Raw genomic sequence first — 19731 nt, 5'->3', positions numbered from 1 at the left:
GACGTGTAAATCGTGACACTATAAACTGCTTATTATCTGTCCCCTCCTGCTTCACTACTCTTATGTTCTGTTCCCCTCTGTCTTCTCTCTACACCAGCTCCCCAAACTGAAGTTATCAACCTGAAACTCAAAGGCAGAAGGCAGGCTGTGAAGCCATTCACTGGGTCAACTGAGCAGGGAAATTGTACGTTGCTTGTTTTAGTCCAGACTCTTTCCATTGTAATCCAACTCAAACTAGTGTAAGTTAGAGGCTCGTGTGACCAGGAAGTCTGCATGCCCTGGCGAGCAGTGTCGTCCAGACTGTCTCCCCCAGGTCTTGATTCTGTCGTGTCCTGGCCGCTTTTTCACATGGGCGCCAGCGACCCCAACATCACCGTCTCAGGAGCCCAGTGGAAAGAGGCTTTGGAGACTCGTAACAGTTCTGAGCTGGACAGAACAGCTCGAGTGAGAGCTTAACATTGTTTCTAACTGGTATTTGTTCTTGTCCCAAACCTCAAAGTTGCTTTTTAAAATAAATTCATTTAATATTTTCTAAAATTATTTCTGAACTTGATTTTACCATTAATCTTTGATAAGAGACATTAATTTCTTCATCGTTTTCTTTTATTTCCTTTACAGTGATGAAACAGACAGAAACATAGGTGTTTGCTACATTACTGTAAGAAAGTGAAAATATTCCTGGATTCCTGTCTTAGACAGTGAGTTTTATGATGTTTAATACCAATCGGTATTGCAAGCTGAAGACACTTACACATTTTGAAGGCAGATTGTTTCCTTGGGAGCCTACTGATGAAGGACCGGTTTCTCTCTTGGGAGAAATCGTAAGGTGTCACTTCAGGTTCTGAGAGTTTGAACACATTGGCACGGGTGGACCAGCTAGTAGATGAAGTCTCAGGGAGAAACATCAGACCCTTGGGGGAAAAAGACTCTGGCGTCATGTTTTTGACTTGCTATTTGGTCTTTGTATGGTAATTTGGTGTTTGGCAGCAAATAAGATATTTAAACCATATTTCCAAAATCCTGGAAATGACCTTCAGGATGTGACGTTTGTGGGATGGAAGGTTCAAGGATCTGTTGGCCATCACGTTGTCTAACACAGAGAAATGCACCTGTTCTTCCTGAGAGGTTAGAAAGCAAACGGGCTTTCCAGCCTGGAGTCGGGTGGTTTTAAGGCTCCTCATGATCCGATCACACTGTTGACCACTGCCCTTTGTGTGTGTGTAAAGCACCACCCATGACGGCCATTTCAGGTGCACTTTATATCTCTCTGTCCCTCTCTTTTTTGTACTTCTCCCACATGCCGTTCCCTCTGCCTGGAGAACTTGCCCTCTTTCACTTTACCTGCATGAACTCCATCTTATTCCTGACATCTCAGCTCAGCAGTCACTTTCTCTTTGGAGAGGCCTTACTTGATGCTCATTTTATTCTTTCCCTGGGTAACTGTCTCTTTTCTTCATAGAACTTACCACATTTTGCAATTTTGTTCTCATTCATGTGTTGCTTAGTGTCTGACTCCAGTAAGCTCCTGGGACCAGGGACGCACCCTTCATGCTTCCCCCTAGAGCCCCAGTGTCCTGCTGGGTGCCTGAAGGAATGTTCTCAATAAAGAGATGGATGTCAGAGTAAGATGAGAATGGTGATAAGCAAGGAGGGTCCTCAGCACCCAGAGCAAATGCAGGTGGGTGCTCACCCGTCCCTTGTGGTCCCTTGTGAGCCCCAGCAGATGGTGCTGTAGGTCACGATGCTCCAGAGCGAGAGAGCAGGGATAAGATGGCAACCTTTTCTTTTTTTTGGAGGCTACTTTGTTTTAGTATTTTGTTAATTGAGGTATAATTGACATGTAACATAATGGTTTGATATTTGTATATATTGTGAAATGATCACCACAATAAGTCTAGTTAACATCTGTTACCACACATAGTTTCAAAAAATTTTTTTTCGTGTGATGAGGACGTTTAAGATCTACTCTCTTAGCAACTTTCAAATAGACAATGCAGCATTGTTAACTGTGGTCGCCATGCTGTGCATTACACCCCCAGGACTGACTGACCTATTGTATAACTGGAAGTTTGTGTCTTTTGCCCCCTTCACCACTTCCTCTTTCATACACAGAGTGAACCCACCGGAGAGACTCTCCGTGCCCTCTGCTTGCTGGCTGCTTAGCTTCACCTGATCCTTTGCCCCCGAACTCGCCTCCCGCACACCGTTAAATGGCCAGGTCCTCCCTATATTTCAAAGGCCGTCTCACGTGTCACCTCCTCTTTGAAATCTTTCCTAATCCCCTCTGTTGGAAGTGTCTGCTTGTTTTAGATGTGCTTCCCTATAACACCTTTATACCTTATCTTGTAGATATTTCGAAGTTTAGCTTAAATCTATTATCAGATTATACGTTCTATCAGAGTTGTGTCCATTCTGATTCATTCATCCTCCATAGCACCTGGCAGAATCTGGTATAAAATAAATCAGAAATAATCATTGACAAAACAAATAAGAGCTTGGAATCCCACTGTGCCTTTTAATTCCAATCCAGGTTGCCATGTTCTTTTCTTTTCTTCATTGAAATATAATTCACATACCGTGAAATTCACACTTTTAAAAACTGTACAATTCAGTGGTTTTAGTGTATTCACAGGGTTGTGGAAGCATCACCACTAATTCCAGAACATTTTCATCATTCCGAAAAGAAGCCCCCTACCCATTAGCAGTCACTCCTCATTCTCCCCCACCCCTGGTCATCACTAATCTATCTTCTGTCTTTATGGAATTGTCTATTCGGGACATTTCATGTAAATAATCACGCAATATGTGATCTTTTGTGTCTAGCTTCTTTCACCTCGCGTGACCTTTTCACCCATGTGTAACGTGTATCAGTACTTCATTTCTTTTTATGACTAAATTTTATTCCACTGTATGGCTATGCCACATTTTACTTGTCCATTCATTCAGTTGATGGACATTTAAGTTGTTTCCACTTTTTAGCTGTTATGAATAATGCTTCCATGAATCTTCATGTACAAGTTATTGTCTGGACATATGCTTTCATTTCTCTTGGGTACAGAGCTAGGAGTGAAATTACTGGGTCATGTGGTAACTCTGTGTGTGTGTTTTTTTATTGCGTTCATAATAGTTTACAACATTGTGAAATTTCAGTTGTACATTATTTCCTGTCTGTCACCACATAAGTGCTCCCCTTCATGCCCTGTGCCCTCCCCCTAGCCTCTTTCCTCTGGTAACCACTGAACTGTTGTCTTTGTCTATTTTTTTTTTTTTTTTTATCTTCCACATATGAGTGAAGTCATACAGTGTTTGTCTTTCTGTGTCTGGCTTATTTCGCTTAACATAATACCCTCAAGGTCCATCCATCTTGTTGCAAATGGGATGATTATGTCTTTGTTATGGCTGAGTAGTATTCCATTATACATGTGTACACCATGTCATTTTTATCCAATTATCAGTCTATTAGCACTTACGGGTTGGTTCCACATCTTGGCTATTGTGAATAATGCTGCAGTGAACATAGGGGTGCATAAGTCACTTTGAATTGTTGATTTCATGTTCTTTGGATAGATAGCCAGTAGTGGGATAGCTGGGTCATACAGTATTTCTAATTTTAGTTTTTTGAGAAATCTCCAAACTGTTTTCCATAGTGGCTGCACCAGTTTAAATTCCCACCAGCAGTATATGAGAGTTCCCTCTTCTCCACAACCTCTCCAATATTAAATTTTTTGATTTAGTGATTATAGCTATTTTAACAGGCGTAAGGTAGTCTCTTAGGGTAATTTTTGCATTTGTCTGATGATTAGTGATGTTGAGCATCTTTTCATGTGCCTATTGGCCATTTGTGTATCTTCTTTGGAGGAATGTCTGTTCATTGTCTCTGCCAACTTTTTGATCAGCTTGTTTGTTTTTTTGTTGTTCAGTTGTGTGAGTTCTCTATATATTATGGAGATTAACCCCTTATCAGATAAATGGTTTGCAATTATTTTATCCTAGTTGGTGGGTTGTCTTTTTGTTTTGATTCTGGTCTCCTTTGCCTTGCAGAAGCTCCTTAGTCTGATGAAGTCCCATTTGTTTATTTTTTCTTTTATTTCCCTTGTCCGAGAAGACATGGTATTCAAGAAGATCCTTTGAAGATCGATGTCAAAGAGTGTAATACCTATGTTTTCTTCCAGAAGTTTTATGGTTTCAGGTCTTACCTTCAAATGTTTGATCCATTTTGAGTTAATTTTTGTGTATGGAGTAAGATAATGGTCTACTTTCATTCTTTTGCACGTGGCTGTCCAGTTTTCTCAACACCATTTATCAAAGAGACTATCTCTTCTCCATTGTATGTTCTTAGCCCCTTTTTTGAAGATTAGCTGACTGTAGATGTGTAGTTTTATTTGTGGGAACTGTGAAATGGTTTTCCAAAGCAGCCGAATCATTTTGCATTTCCACTAGCAATCTGTGAGGGTTCCAATTTTTCCGCATCCTCACCAACACTTCTTCTTGTCTGTCTTTTTTGTTCCAGTCATCCTAGCGGGTGAGCAGTGGTATCTCACTGTGCTTTTGATTTGCGTTTCCCTAATGACTGTCTTGAGCATCTTTTCATGTGCTGATTGGCCATTTGTATATATTCTTTTTTTTTATTATTGAGTTAATGATAGGCTACAATCTTGTGAAATTTCAGTTGCACATTAATGTTTGTCATTCGTGTTGTAGGTGCACCACTTCACCCTTTGTGCCCACCCCCCACCCCACCTTTCCCCTGGTAGCCACTCATCTGTTCTCTTTGTTCACATTTTTAAATTCCTCATATGAGTGGAGTCATATAGAGATTATCCTTCTCTAACTGGCTTATTTCACTTAACATAATTCCCTCAAGGTCCATCCATGTTATTGCAAATGGAATGATTTTGTTCTGTTTTGCAGCTGAGTAGTATTCCCTTGTATATATACACCACATCTTCTTTATCCATTCATCTGTTGATGGGCACTTAGGTTGCTTCTATGTGTTGGCTATTGTAAATAATGCTGCAATGAACATTGGGGTGCATAGGACTTTTGGGATTGCTGACTTCAGGCTCTTTGGATAGATGCCCAGTAGTGGAATGGCTGGATCGTATGGTAGTTCTATTTTTAATTTTTTGAGGAAGCTCCATACTGTTTTGCATAGTGGCTGCACCAGTTTGCATTCCCACCAGCAGTGTATGAGGGTTCCATTCTCTCCACAACCTCTCCAACATTTGTTACTATTAGATTTAGGTATTTTTGTCCTTCTAATGGGTGTAAGGTGATATCTTAGTGTAGTTTTGATTTGCATTTCCCTGATGATCAGCGATGATGAGCATCTTTTCATGTGCCTATTGGCCATCCGTATATCTTCTTTGGAGAAATGTCTGTTCATGTCTCCAGCCCATTTTTCGATCGGGTTGTTTGATTTTTTGTTGTTGAGTTGTGAGAGTTCTTTATATATTATGGATATTAAGCCTTTGTCAGATATATGACTTGCAAATATTTTTTCCCAGTTAGTGGGTTGGTTTTTTGTTTCAATCCTGTTTTCATTTGCCTTGAAGAAGCTCTTTAGTCTGATGAAGTCCCATTTGTTTATTCTTTCTATTGTTTCCCTTCTCTGAGAAGACATGGTGTCCAAAAAGATCCTTTTAATACTGATGTCAAAGAGTGTACTGCCTACATTTTCTTCTAGAAGCCTTATGGTTTCAGGTCTCACCTTTAGGTCTTTGATCCATTTTGAGTTTATTTTGGTGAATGGTGAAAAAGAATGGTCAATTTTCATTCTTTTAGATATGGCTGTCCACTTTTCCCAGCACCATTTGTTGAAAAGACTTTCTTTTCTCCATTGTATGCTCTCAGCTCCTTTGTCAAAGATAAGCTGTCCATAGATGTGTGGTTTTATTTCTGGGCTTTCAATTCTGTTCCATTGATCTGTGCACCTGTTTTTGTACCAGTACCATGCTGTTTTGATTACTGTAGCTTTGTAGTATGTTTTGAAGTCAGGGATTGTGATGCCTCCCATTTTGTTCTTTTTTCTCAGGATTGCTTTAGCAATTCGGGGTCTTTTGTTGCCCCGTATGAATTTTAGGATTCTTTGTTCTAATTCTGTAAAGAATGTCCTTGGGATTCTGATTGGGATAGCGTTGAATCTGTAGATTGCTTTAGGTAGAAAGGACATTTTAACTATGTTTATTCTTCCAATCCATGTACATGGAATGTCTTTCCATCTCCTTATGTCGTCATCCAATTCTCTCAGACAGGCCTTGTAATTTTCATTATATAGGTCCTTCACTTCCTTAGTTAAATTTACCCCGAGGTATTTTATTCTTTTTATTGCGATTGTGAATGGTATATTGTTCTTGAGTTCTTTTTCTGTTAGTTCGTTATTAGAATATAGAAATGCTACTGATTTATGCAAATTGATTTTATACCCTGCAACTTTGCTGTAGTTGTTGATTACTTCTAAGAGTTTTCCAATGGATTCTTTGGGGTTTTCTATATATATAAATCATGTCGTCTGCAAACAGCAAGAGTTTCATTTCTTCCCTCCTTAGTTGGATTCCTTTTATTCCTTTTTCTTGCCTGATTGCTCTGGCCAGGACCTCCAGTACTATGTTAAATAAGAGTGGTGATAGAGGGCATCCTTGTGTCGTTCCTGTTTTCAGGGGGATGGTGCTCAGTTTTTGCCCATTGAGTATGATGTTGGCTGTGGGTTTGTCATATATGGCCTTTATTATGTTGAGGTAGTTCCCTTTTGTGCCCATTTTGTTCAGAGTTTTTATCATAAATGGCTGTTGGATCTTGTCAAATGCTTTCTCTGCATCTATTGAGATGATCATGTGGTTTTTATTCCTCAGTTTGTTGGTGTGGTGTATCACATTGATTGATTTGCGGATTTTGAACCATCCCTGTGTCCCTGGTATGAATCCCACTTGATCATGATATATGATCCTTTTGATGAATTGCTGAATTCTGGTTGCCAAAATTTTGTTTAGAATTTTTGCATCTATGTTTATCAGTGATATTGGCCTGTAGTTCTCTTTTTTTGTACTGTTCTTGTCAGACTTTGGTATCAGCATGATGTTGGCCTCATAGAATGTGTTAGGAATTGTTCCATCCTCCTTAATTTTTTGGAATAGCTTGAAAAGGATAGGTATTAAATCCTCTCTGAAAGTTTGGTAGAATTCCCCAGGGAAGCCATCTCGCCCTGGGGTTTTATTCTTTGGGATGTTTTTGATTGCTATTTCAATCTCTTTCCTTGTGACTGGTCTGTTCAAATTGTCTGCTTCTTCTTGAGTGAGCTCTGGGAGATTGTAGGAGTCCAAGAATTTATCCATTTCCTATAGGTTGTCCATTCTGTTAGCATAGAGTTTTTCGTAGTATTCTGTTATAACCCATTGTATTTCTGCAGAGTCTGTTGTTATTTCTCCTCTTTCATTTCTGATTTTGTTTATTTGAGCTTTCTCTCTTTTTTTCTTTGTAAGTCTGGCTAGGGGTTTGTCAATTTTATTTATCTTCTCAAAGAACCAGCTCTTTGTTTCATTGATCCTTTCTACTGCCTTTTTCATTTCAATAGCATTTATTTCTGCTGTGATTTTTATTATTTCTCTCCTTCTGCTGACTTTGGGCTTTATTTGGTCTTCTTTCTCTAGTTCAGTTAGGTGTAGTTTAAGATTGCTGATTTGGGATTTTTCTTGTTTGTTAAGATGTGCCTGTATTGCAATGAATTTTCCTCTTAATACAGCTTTTGCTGTATCCCATATGAGTTGGTATGGCATGTTATCATTTTCATTTGTTTCCAGGTATTTTTTTGTTTCTTCTTTAATTTCTTCAATGATCCATTGCTTGTTCAGTAGTGTATTGTTTAGTCTCCACAACTTTGTGCCTTTCTCAGCTTTTTTCTTGTAATTAATTTCTAGCCTTATAGCCTTATGATCAGAGAAGATGCTTGTTATTATTTCAATTTTTTAAAATTTGTAGAGGCTTGCCTTGTTTCCCAACATATGGTCTATCCTTGAGAATGTTCCATGTGCACTTGAGAAGAATGTGTATTCTGCTTTTTTAGGATGAAGTGATCTATGTATGTCTATTAAGTGCAATTGTTTTAGTTTTTCGTTTAGCTCCACTATTTCCTTGGTGATTTTCTTTCTGGATGATTTGTCCATTGATGTGAGTGAGGTGTTGAGGTCCCCTACTATTATTGTGTTGTTTTTAACATCTTCCTTTAGGTCTGTTAATAGTTGCTTTATGAACCTTGGTGCTCCTATGTTGGGTGCATAGATATTTATAAGCGTTATTTCTTCTTGATGAAGTGTCCCTTTGATCATTATATATTGTCCCTCTGTGTCTCTCTTTACCTGTCTTATTTTGAAATCCACTTTGTCTGATATAAGAATTGCAACACCTGCTTTTTTTTCCTTGCTATTAGCTTGAAGTATTGTCTTCCACCCCTTCACTCTGAGCCTGTGTTTGTCCTTGGGGCTGAGGTGTGTTTCCTGGAGGCAACAAATTGTTGGATCTTGTTCTTTAATCCATTTTGCCACTCTGTGTCTTCTTATTGGAGAGTTCAATCCATTTACATTGAGAGTGATTATTTTTTTTATTGAGTTAATGATAGGTTACAATCTTGTAAAATTTCAGTTGTACATAAATGTTTGTCATTTGTGTTGTAGGTGCAGCACTTCACCCTTTGTGCCCACCCCCCACCCCACCTTTCCCTTGGTAGCCACTAATCTATTCTCTTAATCCACATTTTTAAATTCCTCATATGAGTGGAGTCATACAGAGATTATCCTTCTCTAACTGGCTTATTTCACGTAACATAATTCCCACATTGAGAGTGATTATTGATGCATGTGGACTTAAAGCTGTCAATCTATTGCTCATTATCTGGCTTTCCTGCCTTTCTCTTCCTGTGTGCTTTATCCTACCCATTTGATACTGCAATTTCTTATGCTGGGTTTCTTAGATTTTTCCTTATTTATGTTTTGTGGCTCTGTTCTGTTTTTTAGTTTAGTGGCTACCCTGAAGTTTGTATTTAGAATCTCATGTATAATATAGTCTATTCTCTGGTGATCTCTTACTTACTTGGCCTAGACTGATTTAGTCCCTTTCTTCTTCCCCTCCTAAATTATTATTTTCATTTCTTATTCCAACTCGTGTTATGAGTTTGTAGTTAGAGTGATAAGATCGTCTTTGCTTTGGTAGTTTCCTTACCTTTATCCTAATGCTATAGTTGAATATTTGCTCTCCTATTCTGGTTCTATTTATCTATCTCCCTACTCTGTGGATTGTGTCCCCTTTCTCCCTTTTTTCTTTTTTCAGGTATGAGAGCCTTCTTGAGGATTTCTTGTAGTGGAAGACTTTTGGTTACAAATTCCCTTAACTTTTGTTTGTCTGGAAAAGATTTAATTTCTCCCTCATATCTGAAGGATATTTTTGCTGGATAGAGTATTCTTGGCTGAAGATTTTTATCTTTTAAAGCTTTGAATATGTCACTCCATTCTCTCCTAGCTTGTAAGGTTTCTGCAGAGAAATCTGCTGAAAGTCTGATAGGAGCTCCTTTGTAGGTTATTTTCTTCTGTCTTGCTGCCCTAAGTATTCTTTCTTTGTCTTTCATTTTTGCCATTTGTACTACTATGTGCCTTGCAGTAGGTCTTTTTACATTGACAAATCTAGGAGATCTGAAAGCTTCCTCTACACACATTTCTCCCTCAATCCCTAGATTTGGGAAGTTCTCTTCTATAATTTCATTAAGCACACTTTCTGCTCCATTTTCCTTTTCCACGTTCTTGGGAATTCCTATGATCCTTAAATTCTTTCTCCTCATTGAATCTGCTCTCTCTCTAATACTTTCCTCATTCCTTTTAATCCTTAGTTCTCTTTCTTCCTCTGTCTGGTGCCATTCAGCCCGTCTATCTTTGATTATGCTAATTTTCTCTTCTATGGAGTCTCCCCAGGCATTCAGGGACTCCGTATTCTGTCTTATCTGGTCCATTGTGTTTTTCATTTCTAGTAATTCTGTTTGATTCTTCTTTATAATTTCAATCTCTTTTGTGAAGTAACTCCAGAACTTGTTGGTTGTTTCTCTATCTTTCTCTCTACCTCATTGAGTTTTTTTATTATAGCTGCCCTGAACTCATTTTCACTTAGTTTACCTATTTCCAAGTCTTTAGGACTTAATTCTGTGTTTTTATTGTTTTCCTTCTGGTCTGGGGCTTTTATAAATTGCTGGATGTTAGAGGAGCGGTTTTTTCGCACGATGGTAGATTCGGTTGCAGTTACAGCCTGTCGCCACTAGATGGGGGTTGAGAGCCGCACGTTCTGAGCGCTCTGCCTTCGGGCAAGATGGCGGCACCCAGTGCGCTTTTCCATGAGGGAGGGGGGTTTTTCCTCACACACCGATCTGGATTCGCAGCAGTTCTGTTCTCTGGTCTCCTGGGGCCCTGGGTTTATGGGGTCCCTGTGCACGGAAGCTTTTCCCGGCAGCGGGTTTCCACTGAACCAGCGGCGGGAGTCCTGGATGATCCCCTGGTCACGCGGCCCCTCCCCCACTCCTTCCCGCACCCACTCAGTGATCCCAGACTCTAGGGGATGGAGGGAAGTTCTCTCCTACCCCCTTCCAGCTCCTCCGAGGCTGGCAGCAGGGTCTCTGTCCTCCGTCTTTTGATATTGTAGGTCTCTGAGTCCTGGCATTAGGTTTATTAGCTGAAATTCAGGGTTTTCTTCGAGTCCTTTTTTGTTGTTTGGAGCAGAGAGAGTCCTCGGTTGGCTCACCCCGCCATTTTGCTCCGCCCCTTCTACCTGTATATATTCTTTAGAGAAATGTGTATTAAGATCCTTTGTTCACTTTTTTAACTGGGTTGTCTTTTTCTTGTTGAGTTGTCATAGTTCCTTAAATATTCTAGATTCTAGAGCCTTTTGTTCTGAACCACATGTAATTTTGTACTTTGTGTCCTAACTCAGAGGATATCTGTTTAATAGTGAATAATGTCAAGTTTTGCCTCTATTTTTATAATTTTAATTGTGTTGTAGGTTAGCAATATCAAGAATCTTAATTCCAAGTTTCTAAGTATGGACCTTATGAACATTTCCAAATTTAGGGGGAATATATGGAACTTTTGAAACAAATTAAGATGTCAGTATACTTAGAAACACTGTTTTATCAGTGTAAACGTTACGTCAGCAGAACACAATAACTGATGATGAACACAGCAATTTAACAGCTAACAGGAGTGACGTAAGCAGAAGTACAGGGCCGTTTAGGGAGACGGAGAACAGCAACATTAGGAAGAGGGGAGAGAGAAGGAGTGAGCAAAGGCGATGCTATTGTTTTCTGAGTTTTGATTAACTGGCATGTAAGAAATAGCACCTAGGGAGAGAAGAAGAAATAAAACTGCGCCGTCCTGCTGAGAAGGTAATGACGGTGGTGCCTGGTGGGCTGTTCACACTTGAATGTGTTAGAAATGCCGAAGATCTGTGCTGGTGCTTGATTATTCCGCGAACCAGCCACCAGGTGGTGCTGTCACATAGGAAACCTGGGTCGTCTCCCTGCGCGGCTGGCGACGGGAAGGGGCGCTTCCTGCAGTCTGACAACTGTGAGCCCGGGACGCTCCGTGTCAAAACTGATAACCTGGAGATGGCTGCCGTCCTAGCTTGTGTTTTGTTAGAAAACTAGCATTTATTAAGCTGCTGGATGTGACTGATGAGTGCTGGGCGATTTCCTCTAGTCCCTTGTTTGTAGGGGAAGTTAAAGCGGTCCGTCTGTCTGAGGAATTCCGTTCCAGGTGGCCGAGCTGCTCTGCCCTTAGGTTGAGGGGAGCGCACTGATGAGGCCTGGCCGGCGCTCACCTGGACACACAGCAGCTTTCTCTAGTTGGAGTTAAAGCGGCAGCAGAGTCCCGTCCCCTCCTCTGTGTGTTCTCTTTGGGGAATATTTTTCTGTGTTAAAGAAATGAAAATCCAAGCCCGGGACTTGTGTGCCTGTGTGATTCTGTACATTCCTGGAGTCCATTCACTGCCACCTGATTCCAGCTTTGTCCACCAGTAATCTGTTCTCCACCTGACAGAATTATTCTGAAACCAAAACGTCCCTGTCACTGCCCTGATTCGGACTTCCCGCCATCCTTGGGATAAAGAATAGAATCCTTAACAGAACCCACAGCCCATCAGTGTGCGCGTCCCTGACTCCTTGGGACGACACCTGGCATGTCATCAACAGTCCATACTTGGGGGGGGGGGGGGGGAATACGTGGTAAAAGCCACACAAACAAATCCAGCCGTCCAGCAGGTGAAGCAGGTGAGAAGGTAAAGAACTGCACCAGAGTTTAGAGATGAGGAATTCACAGCACCTGCTGTGTGAAGAGACTGCTTTGCCACGTTGTGGGGAGGTTTGCATGCATTTTGATTTGCAGATTATCGCCATTTTCAAGACTTTAGTGTTCCCATTTCTGGGAAGGCCTGGAAGTGGCCTCGTCTTCTGCAACAGCTCTGGGTTCAGAGGAAGCCATCTTTCCAGCGGCTCAGTGGTTTCTTGGTGGAGTTGAGGGGTTAGGGCAGGGCAGTAACCTTTTCTTTACACAAAAGGATCAAATCACACAGATTGGATGAAGCTGAAGCCATCATCACTGGAGCTCCCAGGGCCGGAGCATGGTGGTGTGGCCCAAAGGAATTGCTCTCAGGGAGCAGCAAGCTTGGGGAAAATTAGCAATGGCTTGATAATTTGCATGTATAGTAAAAACACGATTAACTAGATTAGAAGAAATCAGATTTTTCTTTTTATTGTATACTCAGCTTTTAAAGGAAAGGGGGTGATGACAAAGAAATGACCAAATCCCTAGCATCACAGCTGGGACCAATAAAGAGTCTGTCAGTTTCCTACTCGATTGTACATCTGGAGTTTGGTGGGATTGTTTTTTTAAGCATAAGATGAATTTTTAATTTCTGTTTCAATAGATCCAATCAAAGAATACCAGGAGCCAGAAAAGTCACACTCTCCGTATCACTAACACTTCACCAGTAAATCTTGCAGCAGTAATTCCCAGCTTGGGTTTGGTGAGAGGATCCATATCCAGAGGTCCTTGAAACATCCGGGTCTTGGAACTAGAGTCTGGACCTCTGAATGAAGCCAGGCCCCCTCCAGAGGCCCGGGCTCGAGAGCCTCCTCACACCCAACTGCATATTTGATGACGCTAAGGAATGACTGTCACTTATTTCGGGGACAATAATGACATTGTGAGTGTATCACTTTAAAAGAGCCCCTGTCTTGGAGATATACTGAGAGATGTATGGGTGGGGAAGGACATCTGAGAGATGCGTCAAGTAATACAGGAGGAGGCAGCGAGATGGGGACCGATGAAATAAGACGAGCCGTGAGTTGGTAACTGCTGGAGCTGGGGAGGGTGCGTGGGGCTCATTAGACTGTTCAGTTTGCTTTTGTGTATGTTTGAAATTTTCCAAAATAAAATATATTTTTTAAAAAGCCTCCTGCATGCAAGCATTTCGCTCTCATATGAAAGAAAACACTGGAGAATGTAGAGATTTTATTGTTTCTTTTGTTTTCTATGAGAGCCTATAAAATCAAGGAAAGATACTTTGAAAACACTTTATTTGGTTAAACAGGAATATAAAATGTTTTAGAAGTATATTCAATAAAGGGAAAAAATATTTCCTGTTATTCTGAATTTTTTTTGGAGAGTAATTCTGCTATCCTAGGAAAATTCACATGCAATCATAAATTCTTTCCTTTATGGATTATAGATTTTAAAAGGATGACAGTGTTCATGGAAAATCTATGTCCATAAATACATTGCTTCAGATTCTTAATATCATAGGATCATTCGTTAGGATAGAGAAAACAAAGGATTGTGAAGCATGAATGAAGGTGAAATAGCTGAGTGTTGGGAGTTTTCTGTTCCCATTGGTGCTGACAGGTATGACACACAGATCAGCTAGATGTGGCCCCGTGCAGAGCCTCCCAGGCATCATGGAGAACACGGTGACATCGTGGGCTAGCCGAGGACCCCGGCCACTTCGTGGCATCGGCTCTAGGTTCCTGATGCAATGCCACCTACCAGCAAGTGGAGGCTGCGTGCAGAGTCTTTCTTTCATTCGCTCAGTGGAGGTTGTAGGAAACAGCCTTTGGAGGGGTTTCTTCTAGTGGAGAGACGGCTTCACGAAGGACCCCAGCAATGAGGCAGGGAGGGGGTTCAGGGGCCAGAGGGATTTACATGAGGCGAGTGGCTGGAGGACCAGGGTCCTCTCTGAGCAGGAGTCACTGAATTGAGTCCAGGATTGCAAGAGGATCTGCACAGACGTGCAGAGACGCCCACGAGAGAAAGCGTTTCAGATAAAGGGAAAGGCTGAACTAAAATGCGGAGCGGAAATTGCTGGGCCAGAGCGAGGATCAGCAGACACTTAGCAAAGTATTGACAAGTGGTATTAATAAGAGAGTTGGATTAAATGGAGAGAGGGCGACTGTGAGACAGGGAAAATTTAAATAATAGTTGTCCATTGGTCTCTTTAATTAAAAAGAATACAAATTCATTGTGAAAAGTTGAGGGAATGCAGAACAGAAAGGAATAGTGAACGCCTTCCCTTCCGGGGTGCCAGCAGTGTGTTGGGGCCCCTCACGCCCTCTTCCTTTTCCTCTTCACAGACGGGAGTCTGCACACAGGCAGCTCTGGACCAGCAGGGCGATACTGTCTCTGTTGTTCTGCAGCCTACTTGGGACTAACGTGGCAGCACATCTCCAGATCTATTCTAGTTTCTTTCCATGGAGGGGATAGATTTATTAAAGATATTTCTGTGTGGTTTTATTTCTTTTTAATGTAGAGGTACTGGTTTTATTTTTAACTAATTAGAAAGTTAAATAATAATACCACAGGCAATCTCATGCATGAGGATTAAACGGAGCACCGGCCACCCGTACGATGCCTTTGTGCAGCACTCGTTTTAAGAGACGGGCGGGAATCCTGCCGCCTCTTGGCAGAAGGCGCTTGGGGACAGGCACGTGTCTGAGTAGATTTAGCCGTATTGTTTAGAAGCTGCTGGTGATGACAACAGCCTCTTTCAGCGCATGAAGAGCATCCTTAACAGCAGTTTTCCCACGTCAACTGCAAGGTGAAAATTTCCCAGTTGTGTTAAAAGAGAGATATGACAACTGAATGCTGTTGTGACGGTGGATTGGCTCCTGGAAGCAGGATGGGGCTGCCCTGAGGGTCGTCATGGTTCTGTTGGCAGACTTTGAGGATGGACTGTAGAAATGTTTGTGGTTGTGTAAGACAATCTCATTCCTTGGAAATACACATGGACAAGGGCCTAATGTCTGCCACTTAACTCTCATATGTCTCAGGGAAAAATGTGTAAATATGAAACATGAAAGCATAGATAGGGAGCATACATAATAAAGCAAATGTGGCAAAATGCTAACAATTGGAGTATCTGGGGGAAGAGTATGTGGAAGATATTTACACTATTCGTACAACTTTTCCGGAGGTTCGAAATTACTTCAAAATTAAAGATTGAAAAACATATATGTGGCTGAATATTTATCTGGTGACTACATACAAAATTAGCTTATTGTACATGTTTTAATCATCTTTGTAGAAGAAAAATAGCCTGTGTCTTTGCAATAATGACCTACAAATGCTTTATGTGTGTATATTGTCTTCTGAAATTCTAAGAATTCTAAGAATCTCGTGCCATTGTTTCATTCTCCCTCTCCCCATCCCACCAAGTTCTTGCAAGTTTTTCTGAATGTTTCTCCCTTCCAGTCTTCTTTTTAATGTCTGTTATCTTCACCACACTGGCCGGACCTTGAGTTCTCTGCAGTAGATTTAACTGCCCACTTGCCCCTTCTCCCATCTTTTCAGTCCACAGATTAATCTTCCTTCTGAAAGGATAGCCCATGTCAGATCACAGCCTGCCCAGAACCTGACAGTGTGCCAGGGCTGCCGAATACAGTTGTGCGGGTTTTCAACTGCACAAGGACACTTGACCAAAATAGCAGTGGGGACTGAAATCTAGATGGCTCTGCTTCCCAAACCATGGGCCCAGCACAGGGACATATCAGCCCAGAAAAAAAGGACACTGTTTGGGTCAGGATCCTGGCAGAAAACAAATCCCCATTCAAACCTGGTTATTTAAGAATACTTGATGAAGGTATTATTTATAAAGGTGTGGGGAGGGTTAGGGAACCCAGTAAGGGATGGTGCCACATCCCAGGGCTGGCAACAGCAAGGAGCCATTGCCACCTCAGGCCTAAAGCACAGGAGGCCTGAGCAGCTATTGGAGCCAAGCGAGGGGCCTCCGGCCAGGAGCTGGTGGCTTTCAGTGAAGGATGAAGCCACGGCCAGTCCACAGCCTCACAGGCGGGGAACTGGGGGGAGTACCCTTACCTCTATCTGCACCCTTCCATCCCCTCTGCACCCGTGGGAGCCGAGGCCAGGGAGCCCAGATGAGGTGGTCTGCAGAGGCCAGCCTCCTGGGCACGCGGGGTGGGTCTGCAGGGCCGGGAGAATACTCAGCATATGGTCCTTTCTCCTTCACAGAAGATAGTGGACAAGGCTCACAGGTCTGGGGGTACCTCAGCATTACCAGATAAAGGCCTGACTTGCATTTAGTATTTGAATATTCAAAATCTCCCACAGACCCAGCTTTCCAGCTACCTGGCTGCTCCTCCACCTGCACACAGCCTGTGCCTCCCCACACACCTTTGTTAGCAGTGGTCCCTCTGTTGCCTGCAGTGTTCGGGGCCTTCTGCAGGCTGTCTGCCTCCCAGCAAGCTTTTGCCCTGCCTGAGCGCAGCCCCACCAAACTGCCCCCAGTTCTCGGCTTCTGAGGCTTGATGCCTGTAAAATGTATTGTTGCATCTGCTGGGGGCAGTTATGTCTCCCCACGGGGCTGGATTCCAGTCTCCCCGAAGGGAGGGATGGCATCTTGGAAGGTCTGAACTCCCATGGGCAGAGCTCAGCGTGGTGCCCTTCACTGCCCATCCCATCCCCACCTCCTGGCTTCAGAGCGCGTTCCCCTTGGACCAGTGACTCCAGAGGGAATTAGAGACAGCTCCTTCCAGGCCAAATGGGAAAACTGCATGGTGTGAGTCCTGCATTGAACAGTTGAGGATGAGTGTGATGGGCACCGTTTCCCAGGAGATGGCCAGTGGTTTGCCAGACTCAACCACTGCTAAAGGAGCTCTAATAACCACCGTGGCTGAGGATGGTCAGACTTGCTCTTAGCTGCCAGGCATTAGAGCCATATTCCATGCGCTAGAGGTACCTCTAAGGCCATGAACAGGAGCCTGTGAGTGTGTAGGTCGTCCACTGAACAAGGGTGTGCAGCCGGGAGAGTGCAACACTCAAACCTAGATGCCCTGGGGCACTTGATTTTTAATGCACTTGTGCACCTTTTGTAGAGCAGAGAATCCCTGTGGTGGTATTTTAACTGTTTGACTTTTCATTTGGAAATAATTTCAAACTTAGAAAAGTTTCAAGAATAAGAAGAGTGCCAAGAGCTCCCGATGACCTGTCACCCATGCTCGCCTGTTACTAACGTTTTCCTCGTTTGCCGCGTCATTTGCTCTCTCTCTAGATATGAGGTATAGAGGTCGACATATGAGTTTTTTTCTTAATCATGTGAGAGATAGTTGTCAGCATCATGGCTCCTCAGAGACTTCAGTATGTACTTCTTAAGAACAGGGATATCTTCTCACATAACCAAGGTACAGTTAGCAATCTTGGTGAGTTTAACATTGAAATGATGAATATATCCGATTTACCATCTGTATTCCAGTTTTATCAGTTGCCCCCATGTCTTCTATTGGATTTTTTTCCCCTCCATTACAGGATCAAGTCTAGGGTCTGGTCTCTCTCTTCAGTTTCCCTTAACCCAGAACATTTCCACAGCCCTTGTTGTTGTTGTTTATATAACAGTACCATTTTTGAAGAATACAGTCTCCCTTCCTTTTTTTCTTTTTAATTTTAGGTCTGCCTGATGTTTTCTCCTGATTTAAGTTCAGGTTATGCCTCCCTGGCCAGAATACTACATAGACGCTGTGTGTCCTCCCTGGGTCTACATCTGGAGCAGACGATGTCCATCGCCTCCCCCTTTCATGCTGTTTACTTTGATTACCCAAATTGTTGTGTAGTTCCTCCACTGTGTGGTTATTATTTTTCTCTTTGCAACTAATAAGCAGTCTAGGGGGAGACGTGCAGATATCCTGTTCCTCATGAACATTTTTCCCTACAATTAGCCTCCGTTGCTGAATCTTGCCTGATCCAAACTTCACTCTTCTGGTTGCAAATGCTGATTCTCTCCTTCCAGGATTCTCCCGTTCCTTCCACAGTCACTAGTTGCCAGTGGGCAACACCCGTCCCTTCTCCCCATTTATTTATTTATCTATTTGTTATGGTCACGGACTCAAGATATCCCTATATTTTTCAGTGGTTTAGAATTCACTACTGTACTTAAATATTGTGGTGCTGAAATCACCCCAGATGTGGCCAAATGAGAGGCCCTTCAGTCTGGCTATTGTGTCCTCATGACATGCCCCCGACCTTTCTTAAGCACTTTCTTACTTTCTGGCATAACAATGTTCCAGGTTTATCTCGTAGTTCCCCTACCCCAATGCTGGAGCCAGCCATTTCTCTGAGGAGCCCTGCTTCCTTTTGGTGGTGAGTAACACTAAAGACCAAGATGTGGGCACTGGGTATGCTCTCTGCTGCTGGAGTGTCTTACCTTCTTGGTCATTTCAGCAGACAGCACTAGGAAATATATGCATGTATGTACACATATACATGCATACACGTGTACACAGCACACATGTATGTGCACATAATCATGGACATATAGCATGAACAAACATACTTTAGAAATCATGAGTTTATACTGATGGCTGCAATTCCATCCATCCCCACGGGATTTTCCCTGCCTTCTCTCATTCCACATTTGTACATCCTTTCTTCCCTCTTAAAATCCTGACTCTCACTAACAACATCAATACATTTGTCCATTTTCTCAATCCCATGATACATCTAAGATGGTTTGGGATTTGTCTGCAATCAGAGACTGCCTTTAAATGTCAATATTTAATTTATTTATAGTTTAAATCCATCAAATGGCTCCTACTTAATGGCAAGTGCAAACAAACCATGTAGTGGCAAATATAGACAAATATAAGCTCTTATCTCCCTTATTCTTTATCAACAGCCTTGCAAGCTTTAGGAAGAGCCATTCCAACTTTTCTGAGGAAGACACATAGTTCCCACCTGTGATAAAAAGAGTTTATGTTCTGTTTCATTTCATATACAATTTGACATTCTATTATAAGGAATACTGTTGCTTTAAACTCTGTAACTAAGCCAAATTCTAAAAGAAACCAGTTGCTAAGGCAACTGGGCAAAGAGTTAATTAATTCATCAGTCATTATATGGAGATTAATCTGCCTAACTGAGTTAGAAAGGAGGTGGGCTTGTTTGATTTTTCCTCTTGGAATTAGTAGAAGAGAGAATGGTGCGATTTTCTTCACCCTATAAGGGCCTTAGAGTTCCTTCTGGAAAAGGCACAGGCTTTGAGATCAGACAGGCACCCCACCCTTTCAGGCCACTGTGGGACCGTCAGACCAACAGCCTTATCTGCAAAGTGTGGATAATAATGTGCATCTTGTAGCTGTTGTGATGATCAGATGAGATGCTGGAAATAAAGCACCTTTCGGTGTCTTTTTAAAATTAAGATGAAGGG

At 42.1% G+C, this 19731-nt stretch overlaps 1 protein-coding gene across 4 annotated transcripts in view; it reads left to right on the top strand.

Annotated features, from left to right (window-relative positions):
• GNAL (G protein subunit alpha L) overlaps positions 1-19731 on the top strand; it is a 147078-nt gene that overhangs the window by 18335 nt on the left and 109012 nt on the right. The window contains exon 1 of one of the 4 annotated variants that reach the window (XM_070220707.1): positions 13303-13364. The exons of the other annotated variants lie outside the window; for them this stretch is intronic. The gene's annotated coding sequence lies outside the window, so the exon portion shown is untranslated. Of the gene's footprint in view, positions 1-13302; positions 13365-19731 lie in introns of those variants that run through there. 4 annotated transcript variants of the gene reach the window in all.

The sequence above is a fragment of the Equus caballus genome, chromosome 8 (assembly GCF_041296265.1).
Source record: "Equus caballus isolate H_3958 breed thoroughbred chromosome 8, TB-T2T, whole genome shotgun sequence".
In the NCBI taxonomy this organism is placed as follows: domain Eukaryota; kingdom Metazoa; phylum Chordata; class Mammalia; order Perissodactyla; family Equidae; genus Equus; species Equus caballus.
Note: the sequence above shows the minus strand (reverse complement) of the source record. Positions and strands in the feature narration are given on the sequence as shown.